The sequence below is a fragment of the Thamnophis sirtalis genome, unplaced genomic scaffold (genome assembly GCF_051295495.1).
Source record: "Thamnophis sirtalis isolate CommonGarterSnake01/CBP01778 unplaced genomic scaffold, rThaSir2_p1.2 scaffold_2, whole genome shotgun sequence".
In the NCBI taxonomy this organism is placed as follows: domain Eukaryota; kingdom Metazoa; phylum Chordata; class Lepidosauria; order Squamata; family Natricidae; genus Thamnophis; species Thamnophis sirtalis.
The window spans coordinates 30,448,443-30,461,664 of record NW_028261382.1 but is presented as its reverse complement, the minus strand read 5'-3'; positions in this window follow the sequence as shown (position 1 = coordinate 30,461,664).

The window sequence follows — 13,222 nt, the reverse complement described above, 5'->3', positions numbered from 1 at the left end:
ATTGGGTAATTTCTCCACCTCAGTGGCTTCTCAATACCTCCTAAGATACCTGCAATTGCATACCCTTGGATTGCCATTTTCCATCAATAAAAGTAAGTGACCCAGCCACCTGAATCACCAAACATAAAGTCAGTGCCAGGAGAATGTTCAGGGGAATGAAGGAAATTTTATTCGAAAGGATCTTTTGAAGTCATATTGTTTGCTGGTCTTGTGTCACTAATGCTAAGCAAGGTAAGGTATGAGGAGGGGGGAAGGGGGGAAAAAGAGGAGGAGGAGGAGGAGGAGGAAGAGGAGGAGGAAGAAGAAGAACGAGAAGGAGAAGAGGAGGAGAAGGAGGGGAGGGGGAAGGGGAGGAGGAAAAGGGGGAAGGGGAGAAAAAGGAAGGAGGAGAGGGAGGAGGAGGAGGAGGAGGAGGAGGAGGAGGAGGAGGAGGAGGAAGAAGAAGAAGAAGAAGAAGAAGAAGAAGAAGAAGAAGAAGAAGAAGAAGAAGAAGAAGAAGAAGAAGAAATACTACTACTAATAATTCTTTCTGAACATTCAAAATGGCCCAATAGAAAAAGTGAAATGTTATCTACTATGCCGGTACTGCAAATGCAAGATTAAGATTAAGTCCGAAAGAAAAAGATGACCGAGAGGAGAGAATGGGAGGGAAATTTATCTACTTATTTCATGTCTTATCTAACTTTCCATCCTGAAGATTAAGGACAATATGAATGGCTTCGCCGAGGAAAATTTACCCAAAACCCTTTCAATTTCCAGCACCCATTCATATCCATTCTCTTTTTTTTCCCATGTGCCTCTTTCTCCTGCGTAGAGCGATCCTAGCCAATCAGGAATCCTGCAGAATAAATATAAGGAGTTATCAGTATTTCACATGCTTGATGTAATTTGTCTACTGGATGGATTGGCTCGAAGCAAGACCAGAAGTTCTACCTACCAAGGCAGAGGTGGGTTCCTACCAGTTCGCACCAGTTCGTAGAACCGGTTTGTCAAATCTACCGAACCGGTTAGAAGAGGTTCCACCAGAAAGCAGGTCACACCTACAGAAGAGGTTCCCAAAATTTTTGAAACCCACCACTCACTCATACACACACACACACACACAGAGAGAGAGAGAGAGAGAGAGAGAGAGAGAGAAGAGAGAGAGAGAGAGAGAGAGAGAGAGAGAGAGCGAGAGAGAGAGAGAGAAAAGAAAAAAGAAAGAAAAAGTGAGAGAGAGATGAAAGAAAAAAAGGAAAAAGGGACAGAGAGACAAAAGGAAGGAAAGAGGAGAGAGAGAGAGAGAGAGAGAGAGAGAGGAAGAAAGAAAAAAGAAAAAAGAAAGAAAAAGTGAGAGAGAGATGAAAGAAAAAAAGGAAAAAGGGACAGAGAGACAAAAGGAAGGAAAGAGAGAGAGAGAGAGAGAGAGAGAGAGAGAAAACACATGGCCTGCAAGCCACTCCCACCAGGTCACATGGCCTGCAAGCCATTCCCACAAAGGAGTCCACACCCACAGAGTAGGTTCGAAAATTTTTTGAAACGCACCACTGTACCAAGGGCACTACAGGCTGAGCAATCCACGCAAACTACGATGACAATGAAAGCCAACCCAAACTGGTCAAGGGCAGCATTTCTGAAAAGGCCCTTGATTTCATTCCTTCTACAGACACAAAAATTGTGATGGAAGCCCTTCGTAGAATCATAGAATAATAGAGCTGGAAGGGACCTTGGAGGTCTTCTAGTCCAACCCACTGCTCATCAGGAGACTGTTTATCATTTCAGACAAATGGCTGTCCAATCTCTTCTTGAAAGCCTCCAGTGATGGAGCATCAGCAACTTCTGGTGGCAAGCTGTTCCACAGGTTAATTGTCCTCACTGTTGGGGTTTCCCCTTAATTCCAGGTTGCTTCTCTCCTTGATTAATTTCCATCCGTTGTTTCCTGTTTTGCTCTTCTTTGTAGAATGCCCTCAAATATTAAATAACTAGCTGGATACCCATGCTTTGCTATAAAAACTATGAGACTGGGCTTGCTAAGCCGACACAGTTTGAAAATTAATGAGTAGTTACGTTCGGCCTCTCCTCTCCCCTTCTCTCCCTCAGTCTTGCCCCACCGAGGCCTCTTCTATCTTATCCCCTTCTCTCCCTCAGTCTAACTCCTTAGCACCAGAGCTGTTTTCCCTGTGGGGAGGGGAAGTAGAATGTCTCAACTACCAGCCCTCAGGCCAAATGAGTCACACACTGCCTCCGCCCAAGTGGCAGTTGGAACAGACTTCTTTTCAGGTGGGGAGGGGGAGTAGAATGCCTAACCCCTTAGCACCAGAGTGTGTTAATAATAATATAAGACATACTAATGATCTGATGGTCATTTTGAAAAATCCTTTCTTAGCAAGCACCTAGAAGCCGAGAGGAACATACGTGCCAAATTTCAAGTTTGTAGGCTTTACGGTTCTGGAGATTTCGTGATGATGCGTGAGTGGTATTTCGCTTTTATATGTGTATAGATTAGAATAATAACAGAGTTAGAAGGGACCTTGTAGGACCTTCCACTTCTTCCTGTCTCTCCCCTCCCCCATTAGCTTTGGCTTCCATTCCCTAAAATACACATTTATTCAAGAGGCGAGGGATTGGAATATTTGTTTTACTTCAGCGATTCCCTAAATCCAGGAAGTAAACAGAGCTGTGCAACCTCAAAGAGAGCTCCCCTGTTATCTCAGTCCTTACAGAAAAGTATCTGGTATTGTCAATACGCGCGGCAAGCGTGTATGTGTAGAGATTGTTAATGAACATGTCTCCTGCAGATAATTATAGGGAGTATCGAAAACACTTAAAACAACTCGTTCTTCCAATTCATTAATTATATTCCAATTATGTTCTTTCTGTAATGCTTTGCGAGAAACCAGAAACTTCAGGGATAGAGACCGGGAGGGCTCCAGAGGAGAAAGGGACCCAGATTTCTACAAAGAAGTAATGAAGTGAATGAGAATGACTTTCTTGGGCAGCACAGCAGAAGACTAGATCCCTAGATTTTAGTTTAGAAGATGGCAGTAGCACTTAGTCTTGTATACCACTTTACAGTCCGTTTACAGCCCTCTCTAAGCGGTTTACAGAGTCAGCCTCTTGCCCCCCAACAATCTGGGTCCTCATTTTACCCACCTTGGAAGGACGGAAGGCTGAGTCAACCTTGAGCAGGTCAGGATCAAACTGTTGGCATTGGGCAGAATTAGGCTGCAATACTGCATTCTAACCACTGTGCCACCACGATAGATAGATAGATAGATAGATAGATAGATAGATAGATAGATAGATAGATAGATAGATAGATAGATAGATAGATAGATAGACAGGACAGGACAGGACAGGACAGGACAGGACAGGACAGGAGAGGCAGACCAATAGCAATAGCACTTAGACTTATATACCGCTTCACAATGCTTTACAGCCCTCTCTAAGCGGTTTACAGAGTCAGCCTCATGCCCCCAACAATCTGGGTCCTCATTTTATTCGCCTCAGAAGGATGGAAGGCTGAGTCAACGTTGAGCCAGTCAGAATTGAACTGCTGGCAGTGGGCAGAATTATGGGAAGGAAGGAAGATAACAATAGCACTTAGACTTATATACCGCTTCACAGTGCTTTGCAGCCCTCTCTAAGCAGTTTAGAGAGTCAGCATATTGCCCCCAACAATCTGGGTCCTCATTTTATCCACCTCGGAAGGATGGAAGGCTGAGTCAACCTTGAGCCTGGTGAGACTCAAACTGCCAAATTGCAGGCAACCGGCAGTCAGCAGAAGGAGCCTGCAGTACTGCACTCTAACCACTGAGCCACCATGGCTCATCCTTGATCCCATAGATTTACCTGCTAAATATGAATCAAAGGGATCAATCAAAGGGATCTGCAACTGAGAGAACTAGATTCCTTGGAAAGTTTGAAAGAATTCCTGCTGAATTCAGAACGATGGTTCTGCTCTGCCAAGGGTCATCAGATATCAGAGGTGGCTTTGAGAAAGTGGGCGAGCCTTAAATCATTTCCAAAAATGTTGCGCCCGAACTGGCATCAATCTACCCCTGCCTTGAAGATGTTTCACTTCTGATCCAAGAAGCTTTGTTTTTTTTTCCTTGAAGACATTTCTCTTCTCATCCAAGAAGTTTCTTTAGTTCTTCAGAAAGCAAGTGGATTTTGTTTTTCTTTGAAGAGGTTTTGCTTCTCATCCAAGAAGCTTCTTCAGTTCTTCAGAGGGCAATTAGACTTTGTTTTCCTTGAAGACGTTTCACTTCTCATCCAAGAAGCTTCTTCAGTTCTTCAGAAAGCAAGTGGGTTTAGTTTTTCCTTAAAGAGGTTTGCTTCTCATCCAAGAAGCTTATTTAGATCTTCAGAAGGCAACTAGGCTTGGTTTTTCCTTGAAGAGGTTTTTGCTCTCATCCAAGAAGCTTCTTCAGTTCTTCAGAAGGGAACTGGGCTTTGTTCTTCCTTGGGGAGGTTTCGCTTCTCATCCAAGAAGCTTCTTCAGATCTTCAGAAGGCAATTACACTTTGTTTTCCTTGAAGACATTTCTCTTCTCATCCAAGAAGCTTCTTCAGTTCTTCAGAAGGCAACTAGGCTTGGTTTTTCCTTGAAGAGGTTTTGCTTCTCATCCAAGAAGCTTCTTCAGTTCTTCAGAAGGCAACTAGGCTTTGTTCTTCCTTGGGGAGGTTTCGCTTCTCATCCAAGAAGCTTCTTCAGATCTTCAGAAGGCAATTACACTTTGTTTTCCTTGAAGACATTTCTCTTCTCATCCAAGAAGCTTCTTCAGTTCTTCAGAAGACAACTAGGCTTGGTTTTTCCTTGAAGAGGTTTTGCTTCTCATCCAAGAAGCTTCTTCAGTTCTTCAGAAGGCAACTGGACCAAAAAAAAATGGATTGACTATACACAAAACAAATACAGGACTAAGAAATTCCAGATAGCCTATGCTTAAGATTAGGAATAATTTAAACTGCTTAAAGTTTGTGCAACAGCAAGAAGCTGAGTTCAACGCAGAGATGTTATTGACTTTCTTTTTTTTAAAATTTCCTTTGTCTTAATATATTTTAGACTGTGTTTGTTAAAAAGCTACACCGTGTACGGGCTCTGGGAAGTCGGGGGGGGGGGGGAAGGGAGGTGGGGTCTTAGGGGGAGGGGGATATATAGTATGTGCTAGATTTTAAAGTAACGCGATTGCACTTGTATACTGTTGCTCTTTAATTCCAGTGTAAAAATAGGACAAGCTGAATATATTAATAGATAGTAGAAATACACCGAAGGAGGAGTAGAGGGGAAGAAGAAAGAGGGTAGAGAGGGTGGGAGAGAGGATTGGAGGGAGGGTGAGAAGGAAGGGAGGGAGTGTATTGGGAGAGAGGCGTGGTAGAGGGGGTACATTGGATTTCTATTTTGGGGGGTATTATTGACAAGAGGAATGGCTGTGTTTATTGTTTAATGTTATATGGCCCCGGTTCTGTACAGTATATGTGTGACTGTACGAAAATGAAAATGGAAAATAAAACTATCTATTCAGAAAAAAAAAAAAGAAGGCCACTGGGCTTTGTTTTCCTTGAAGAGGTTTCGCTTCTCATCCAATGAGCTTCTTCAGTCTTCCAGAAGGCAACTGGCTTTGTTCTTCCTTGAAGGAAGTTTCGCTTCTCATCTAAGAAATTTCTCAGATGAGAGGCGAAATGCCTTCAAGGGAAAAAAAACCAAGCCCAGTTGCTTTTTAGGGGAAAAAAACACCTTTGGGGAAATAAAGCCAATTTTTCTAATTCCCTTCGCTCCTTCCTTCTGGCAAGACAGTGCGTGGGGGCTTGTTTACAGAGAGGATTTCCGGCGTGGTGGAAACGTATCCTGAAGGATTCGTGCCGGTTCATTAAATCTGGCTCTTTTTTTCGGGGGGGGGGGGGGGGCTTGGCTCGCCTGGCAGAAGTTTCAAACAGGCCTGGGACAAACTGGGTTAGCTGCAGAGACCAAGATGAAGGGACCCTGCTGGAGGGTTGCTGCGAGATATGCAGCAAAAGATTCCACAGCCGGAGGCGATATCGAGGATGGCAAGAAATGCTGGGGGAGCATCTGAAAAAGGAACTCTTGTTTGGTTCCCTGCTCTTTCTTCTAGGCCTCCCTGTGTGACGAGTTCCGTGGACTTTTCTTTTTCTTCTTCTTCCTTCCCTCTCTTCCTTCTGGCTGCTTATCTTCTTCTTCTTTTTAGCTGGCATCAATATCATTCTGCTTTCTGTGTTGTTATTGTTGTCTTCTTCTTCTCTCTGTCCTTGTGAGATGGAAGTCTTGCTGTTGGCTGACCTGATTTCAGAATAACAGAATTAACCGAGGGGGAAGGGACCTTGGAGGCCTTCTAGTCCAACCCCCTGCTCAATAGGAGCCTCTGCAAAATTTCAGGCAGATGTATGTCCAATCTCTTCTTAAGCCTTCCTCTTTTCCTCACTGTAAAGGGTTCCTCTCCTAGCTTAAGAAAGGGAAGACTCTTGAAACGGCGTATTTCAAAAGAAACCTTTGATTATGTAGAATGGAAACCATTCAGTTCAAAGTTCATGGACAATTTGCCTTTTATTATTGCCAAGGAAACCATCCGTAGAGATGGAGGCTCGGTGGCTAAGACACTGAGCTCGTCGATCAGAAAGGTTGGCAGTTCGGCGATTCGAATCCCTAGTGCAGGTCTCCTGCTTGAGCAGGGGGTTGGACTAGATGATCTCCAAGGTCCCTTCCAACTCTGTTATTGTTACCAATGTGGGAATCAGCAAGCAGCCATTCCTTTCGGCTCTCTGTGTTAAGAGGGTGGGATTCTGAGGCTTTGGGAGTGGGGTGGGTTCTCCCGCCCGTTGACTGATGGATTAAAACAAAAAACTGCAGAAAGATACGGAGCCATTTTAGTTTGAAAGTTTCGCAACGAGGTGCAGGTTGGGTAAGAATTCTCCAATTGCATGTAGGAGATGATATAATTTCTTGAAGAAAATGTCTTGGAAAGTCTTGTGATGTGATTGTTTGCTATGCGCAATTTTTATATGGTAGATCTTTTCATGCACACTGCAACTGAAAAAAAATATTTTCTAAGTCCTTTCTCCCTCTCTCCCTCCTTCTTTCTTTCTTTCCTTTCTTTCTCCTTCCCTCCCTCTCTCCCTCCTTCTTTCCTTCCACCCTCCCTCCTTCTTTCTTTCCTCCCTCCCTCCTGCTTTCTTTCTTTCCTTCCTTCCTCCCTTCCCCTCTCCCTCCTTCCCTTCCCTCCCCTTTCCCTTCTCTCTCACCCTCCCCACTCCCTCCTTCCTTTCTTCTTTCCTTCTCTCCTTCCTTCCTTCCTTCCTCTCTCCCTCCTCCTGCTTTCTTTCTTTCCTTCCTTCCTCCCTTCTCCTCTCCCTCCTTCCCTTCCCTTCCTGCCTTCCTTTCTCCTCCTTCCTTCCCTCCCCTTTCCCTTTCTCTCACCCTCCCCCCACTCCCTCCTTCCTTTCTTCTTTCCTTTCTCTCCTTCCTTCCTTCCTCCCCTCTCTCCCTCCTGCTTTCTTTCTTTCCTTCCTCCTCCCTTCTCCTCTCCCTCCTTTCCTTCCCTTCCTGCCTTCCTTCCTCCTCCTCCCCTCCCGTCTCCTTTCCCTTCTCTCCTCACCCTCCCCCACTCCCTCCTTCCTTTCTTCTTTCCTTCTCTCCTTCCTTCCTTCCTCTCTCCCTCCCTCCTGCTTTCTTTCTTTCCTTCCTTCCTCCCTTCTCCTCTCCCTCCTTTCCTTCCCTTCCTGCCTTCCTTTCTCCTCCTTCCCTTCCCTCCCCTTTCCCTTCTCTCTCACCCTCCCCCACTCCCTCCTTCCTTTCTTCTTTCCTTCTCTCCTTCCTTCCTTCCTCTCTCCCTCCCTCCTGCTTTCTTTCTTTCCTTCCTCCCTCCCTTCTCCTCTCCCTCCTTTCCTTCCCTTCCTGCCTTCCTTCCTCCTCCTCCCCTCCCGTCTCCTTTCCCTTCTCTCTCACCCTCCCCCACTCCCTCCTTCCTTTCTTCTTTCCTTCTCTCCTTCCTTCCTCTCTCCCTCCTTTGCTCCCTCCTTCCTTCCCCCATCCATCCCCCCTTCCCTCTCCTTCCTTCCTTCTTTACACTGGTTGAAACCTTCTGTCCATTTTCTTTCACCCTGGCCTAGGAACGAAGTGTCACCCAGCCACTTCACGATCCCATCAGACCAACTCCCAGTCTTCCTGATCCCGAAGAGCAGCTGCACTCTATCCTTCTGATGTCCACTGTTTTTGTGGCTTCCCCTTGCGTCTCTCGGCCTTGATCTGTTCTCAGGTCTCCACTTTGATCTTTATAATTCTCCATCACATCTGCAGATTGCTGAGGGGGTGGGGAAGCAGCAGCTCGTAAAATAAGACGGTGGGGCCAATCGGGTGAAAACTTTATTAGCAAAGTCAGATGGTAGGGTGGGGGGTGGGGGTTATAGGAACAAGCTTATATACGTGTAATAGTGTTATTTTTTATGGCAATCATAAATATCTCTTCATGTACATTGGTTTTTATGGAGTTGGAGTCCTTTCCGTTTGTGTTTTAGCTTAAGTGTTAATTTTAACTGGAGTTGGACCAGGCCCCAGAATGGAACATGTTATAAATAATTTCCTTGTTTCTTTTGTTTGCTTGTAGTCTTCTATCACAATTGTATGTTTGCCCCATTGCACTTAATTCCTGCCTTTCCATAGAGAATTTCTCAAATTTTTAAACCAGAGTCCTCGCTAACAGCCTTTTCCCAATTCAGCTCCTCCTGTTGGACTTCAAATTTCCAAATTCTCAATTCAGTTGAATCTAAAAAAGCTGATCAAGATCTTCCTTCCTTCCTTCCTTCCTCCCTCCCTCCCTCCCTTCCTTCCTCTCATTCCCATTTCCTTCCTTCCTTTCTTCCTCTCTCCATTCCTCCCTCCCTCCCTTCTCCTCCATCCAGCTTAGTCTTCTGACCCAGCTCTCCAAACATGTTGTTAGTTGCGAAGTCGTGTCCAACCCATCGCAACCCCATGGATAATGTTCCTCCATGCCTCCCTGTCCTCTACCATCCTCTGGAGTCCATTTAAGCTCATGCTTACTGCTTCGGGGACTCCATCCAGCCACCTCCTTCTCTGTCACCCCATTCTTCTTTTGCCCTCCATCTTTCCCAGCATGAGGTTCTTCTCCAGGGAGTCCTTCTTCCTTCTCCTTAGGTGGCCAAAGTCTTTGAGTTTCCTCTTCAGGATCTGGCCTTCTAAAGAGCAGTCAGGGTTGATCTCCTCTAAGACTGACCGGTTGGATTGCATAAGGTGTTGAGTAAGCCATCATGGCTTGATTTACGCTTATTTCTAAGGCTTGGCTCACAAATCAAGGCGGCTGGTATCATGCATGTCCTTAGCCCCAAAGTGAGCAAACTCCATACATATGGAATTGCACCCAATCCATTCTTCTGCATGGCCCCGTTCTGAAGACCTCCCTCGGCCATCCCTACAGGGACAGAATTAAAGTCACTCAATGTGTGAGCATGATTGCTTTCCTTCCTCCCTTCCATTCTCCACGTTGCTGTAACCAATGCCGAGGAAGCTATAGATTTTGTTCCACTTAACTCCTACCCTCTCACCAGCTTCTGCTTTCCCTTCTGTTGGCAGGCCTTTGTTTGAATGAAATCCGTATCTTTGAGCAAGGGAGGGTGGGAGAGCTCAAATGTAGGCTAAGGTGGAGCATTTGGACTTTGGTAGTTCCCTTTGGTTTATTCTCCAGAGAGAAATTAACCTCCTTCTTGAATTAATTCTTATGGGAAAAAATGAATAGGTTCTTGTCTTTGTTTTGTTGGGATTGTTGGGTCCTTCTCCTCCTCCTTCTCCTTCTTTTCTTCTTTTTCTTCTTTTCTTCCCCTCCTATTTCTTCTCCCTCCTCCTTCCCTTCCTTCTTCCTTCTCCTTCATATCTGTCTTCTCCACCTCCTCTTCTTCTTTGCGTCTCCTTCTTCCTTCCTCCTCCTCCTCATATCTGTCTCCTCCTCTTCTTCTCTTCTCCTCCTGTCTTCTTCTTCCTTGTCCTTCTCCTTCTCATTCTTCCTCTTCCTCTTCTTCTTCTTCTTCTTTCCTTCCTTCTTCCTTCTTCCTTCTCCATATCTGTCTTCTCCACCTCCTCCACATCTTCTCTTCATCTTCTTCCTCCTCCCTTCTTCCTCCTTCTTCTTCCTTCCTTCTTTGATCTTTCGCCTTCGTATCTGTCTTCTCCACTTCCTCCTCCCCCTCTTCTCTCCCCCTCCTTCTTCCTCCTTCTTATATCTGTCTTCTCTTTCTTCTCCTCCTCCTCTTCTCTCCTCCTCCACCTTCCTCCTCCTCATACCTGTCTTATTCTCTTCCTCCTCCTCCTCCTCCTCCTCCTCCTCCTCTGTTCTTCTCCTGCTGCTCCTTCCTCCTCCTCATATCTGTCTTTCCTCCTCCTCCTCCTCCTCCTCCTCCTCCTCCTCCTCCTCCTCCTTCTCCTTATCTGTACATGTTTCTCTAAGAGAGAGCTACTTCCCAATATTATCAAGAGATAATGAATTGTTAAGGGGAGGGGAAGAGGCCTCTTATCCTCATTTGCATGCATTGTTTAATGCCTTTTGGAGAGTATTTCATTGGGATGTCTGTAAAAATGAATGAGGAATGATCACAATATGCTAATGGAACACGGCTTAGAACATTCGTCTTGTTCTTAGGTCTGACAAAAGCAACTGTGTTTTTGATTTGTACGATTGTTTCGTTTAATCAGGAAAGGCATTGAAGAGCTCCGGGGGCCGAGGCAGAATTCCCTCAGCAAAGCTGGTTGGCCCAGCGTGGCAATTTCAAATTTGAATCAAGGTATGTCTTTTTACAAAAAGCACTCTTTAACAACACCAGATCAATCAGAATAGAGCTGGAAGGGACCTTGGAGGTCTTCTAGTCCAACCCCCTGCTTGACAGGAAACCATATATCATTTCAGACAAATGGTTGTCCAGTTTCTTCTTTTTAAAAAAATGTGTTTATTATACATTTTTATTTATAATACATCATATTTTCCATTTTATGACAGACCGTCTCTTTCCTTCTCCTTCCTTCCTTCCTTCTGTCCTTCTCCTCTCCCCTCTCCTCTCTCCTCTTCTCCATTTCCCTCTCCTTCCCTTTCTCCTACTCCTCCCCTTCTCTCCCCTCTCCTCTCCTCCACTTCCTTCTTCTTCCCTTTCTCCTACTCCTCCCCTCCACTTCCCTCTCCTTCCTTCTCTCCTTCTCCTCTCCACTTCCTATTTCCCTCTCCTACAGAAGGCAGAGTAACTTTGATCAGAGAACATAGATGACGCTAAGAAATCTTTCTTCCCAGAATCCCATGCCATCTTTCACTCTCCTCTTGTGTGTTTGTGTGTGTGTGTGCCCAGTACCCCAAAAAGGTCCATGCAGGGCTCTGGTGGCTGAGAAGCGTGGCACGAAAGGCAGAAGTCCCTGAACCCAGTGGGGCAATGCAGCTCCAGCAGTAGTGGTGCGGCTTCTTGCAGCTTTACACTGCCCTGATCAACCTACCTTATGGCACCCTCTGCAGCCCGCTCTGCATGGAGTCGAGTTGGCAGCAGGCAGCCCTCACTAGAGTTTCCCCCTTCCTCCGTCCAGCTCTTCTCCTCCTCCTTTGCTTAAGCTCCCCGCTGGGTTCGGGGGCTTCTGCCCCTCATGCCATCCTTTGCAAGCATGGTGAGGCAGGGAGAGAGAGAGAGAGAGAGAAAGCGGTGACCGGGTTGTGGGGGAGCGAGCAGAGGTGGGGGCAGGCTAGGGATGGAGCGTTCCGGTACGGTGCCACCCGACGAACAGGTACTGAAAGGCACGCTAAATTTGACGAACCGGTACACGCGTACCATACTGAACCGTACTGTCAGAAACCCACCCCTGGTATGTGTGTCTCACTACAAACAAGAATCATGGCTTTAGCTCCTTCCCTCCCTCCCTCCAAACACATTTGAATTAAAGGCTTTTGTTGAAGGCTGATACCTTAACCCAATTAAATATGCTCTAAGAGCTGCTGGAGCTTCATTGAGCTCCGAGTATGACTTTACTAGGATTTTCAGAATTCATTATTTTTGATTCCAAGTGGGTTTTGCACAGAAGCAAAGGAAAACAGAGGGTGGATAGTCACGCGCATAGACTTGAAATTCAGCGCTAGAGATTTCAGAAATATTAGGAGTTCTAGCCGTGATTTTTAAAAAACAGGTTGACTTCTTTAGAATGTTACTGTAAACTGGGTGCTCAGTTGATTTAACTTTTTAGTGGTAGGGAGTATTATTTCTATCCCAGTTCGAGGTTCGTTTCTTGACACTTCTGGTAGGATTGATGCGTCCAGTCACTATCCAATATTCCATCTCCTGGATTGTATATGGAATAGCACCCTCACCACCCTCCAGGCCTTCCGCAGAGCCCTTAAAACCTGGCTGTTCCGACAGGCCTGGGGCTAAAGATTCGCTGCCCCTATCTTGAATGGTATGATTGTTGCGCTTTTTAATTATGTATTGTTTTGTGTTGTTGTCAACGGTCTGTATCCCCCTTCCCTTGCTTGAGTTGTGAGCCGCCCTGAGTCCCTTCAGGGAAAAGGGCGGCATACAAATGAAATAAAACTCTAAACTCTAAACAGAGTGAGAAGGGCTCTTAGGAACTTCCTTCCCAAGAAGGATGTAGAAAGAGGGCAGAGAAGAGCAACCAGGATGATGAGGGGACTGGAGGCTAAAATATACAATGAATGGTTGCCGGAACTGGGCATGGCTAGTCTAGGGAAGAGAAGGACCAGGGGAGACATGATAGCAGCCTTCCAATATTTGAGGAGCTAGAGCTGGGGGTTGGACTAGATGGCCTACAAGGTCCCTTCAAACTCTGTTAAATTGAATCTATCTAAGATGATCAAAGGCCTGGAGACTAAAACATACGATGAACGGTTGCAGGAACTGGGCATGGCTAGTCTAGGGAAGAGAAGGACCAGGGGAGACAGGAGAGCAGCCTTCCAATATTTTTTCATGACATATAACCACATGTATACTATTACATAGCCAACATCGTATTGTATTATTAAATGTTTCCATCAATTCATCTTACCATCAACTCCCCCAAAAAATTATTGGCTCTTCTGCTCTCCTTACACCATATTTGTAGTTTATCCATCACTTTCTTGGTATAATACAATACTCTAGCAGAGTTGGAAGGGACCTTGGAGGTCTTCTAGTCCAACCCCCTGCCTAGGCAGGAAACCCTATACTGTTTCAGACAAATGGCTATCTTCTCCCTCTCTCCT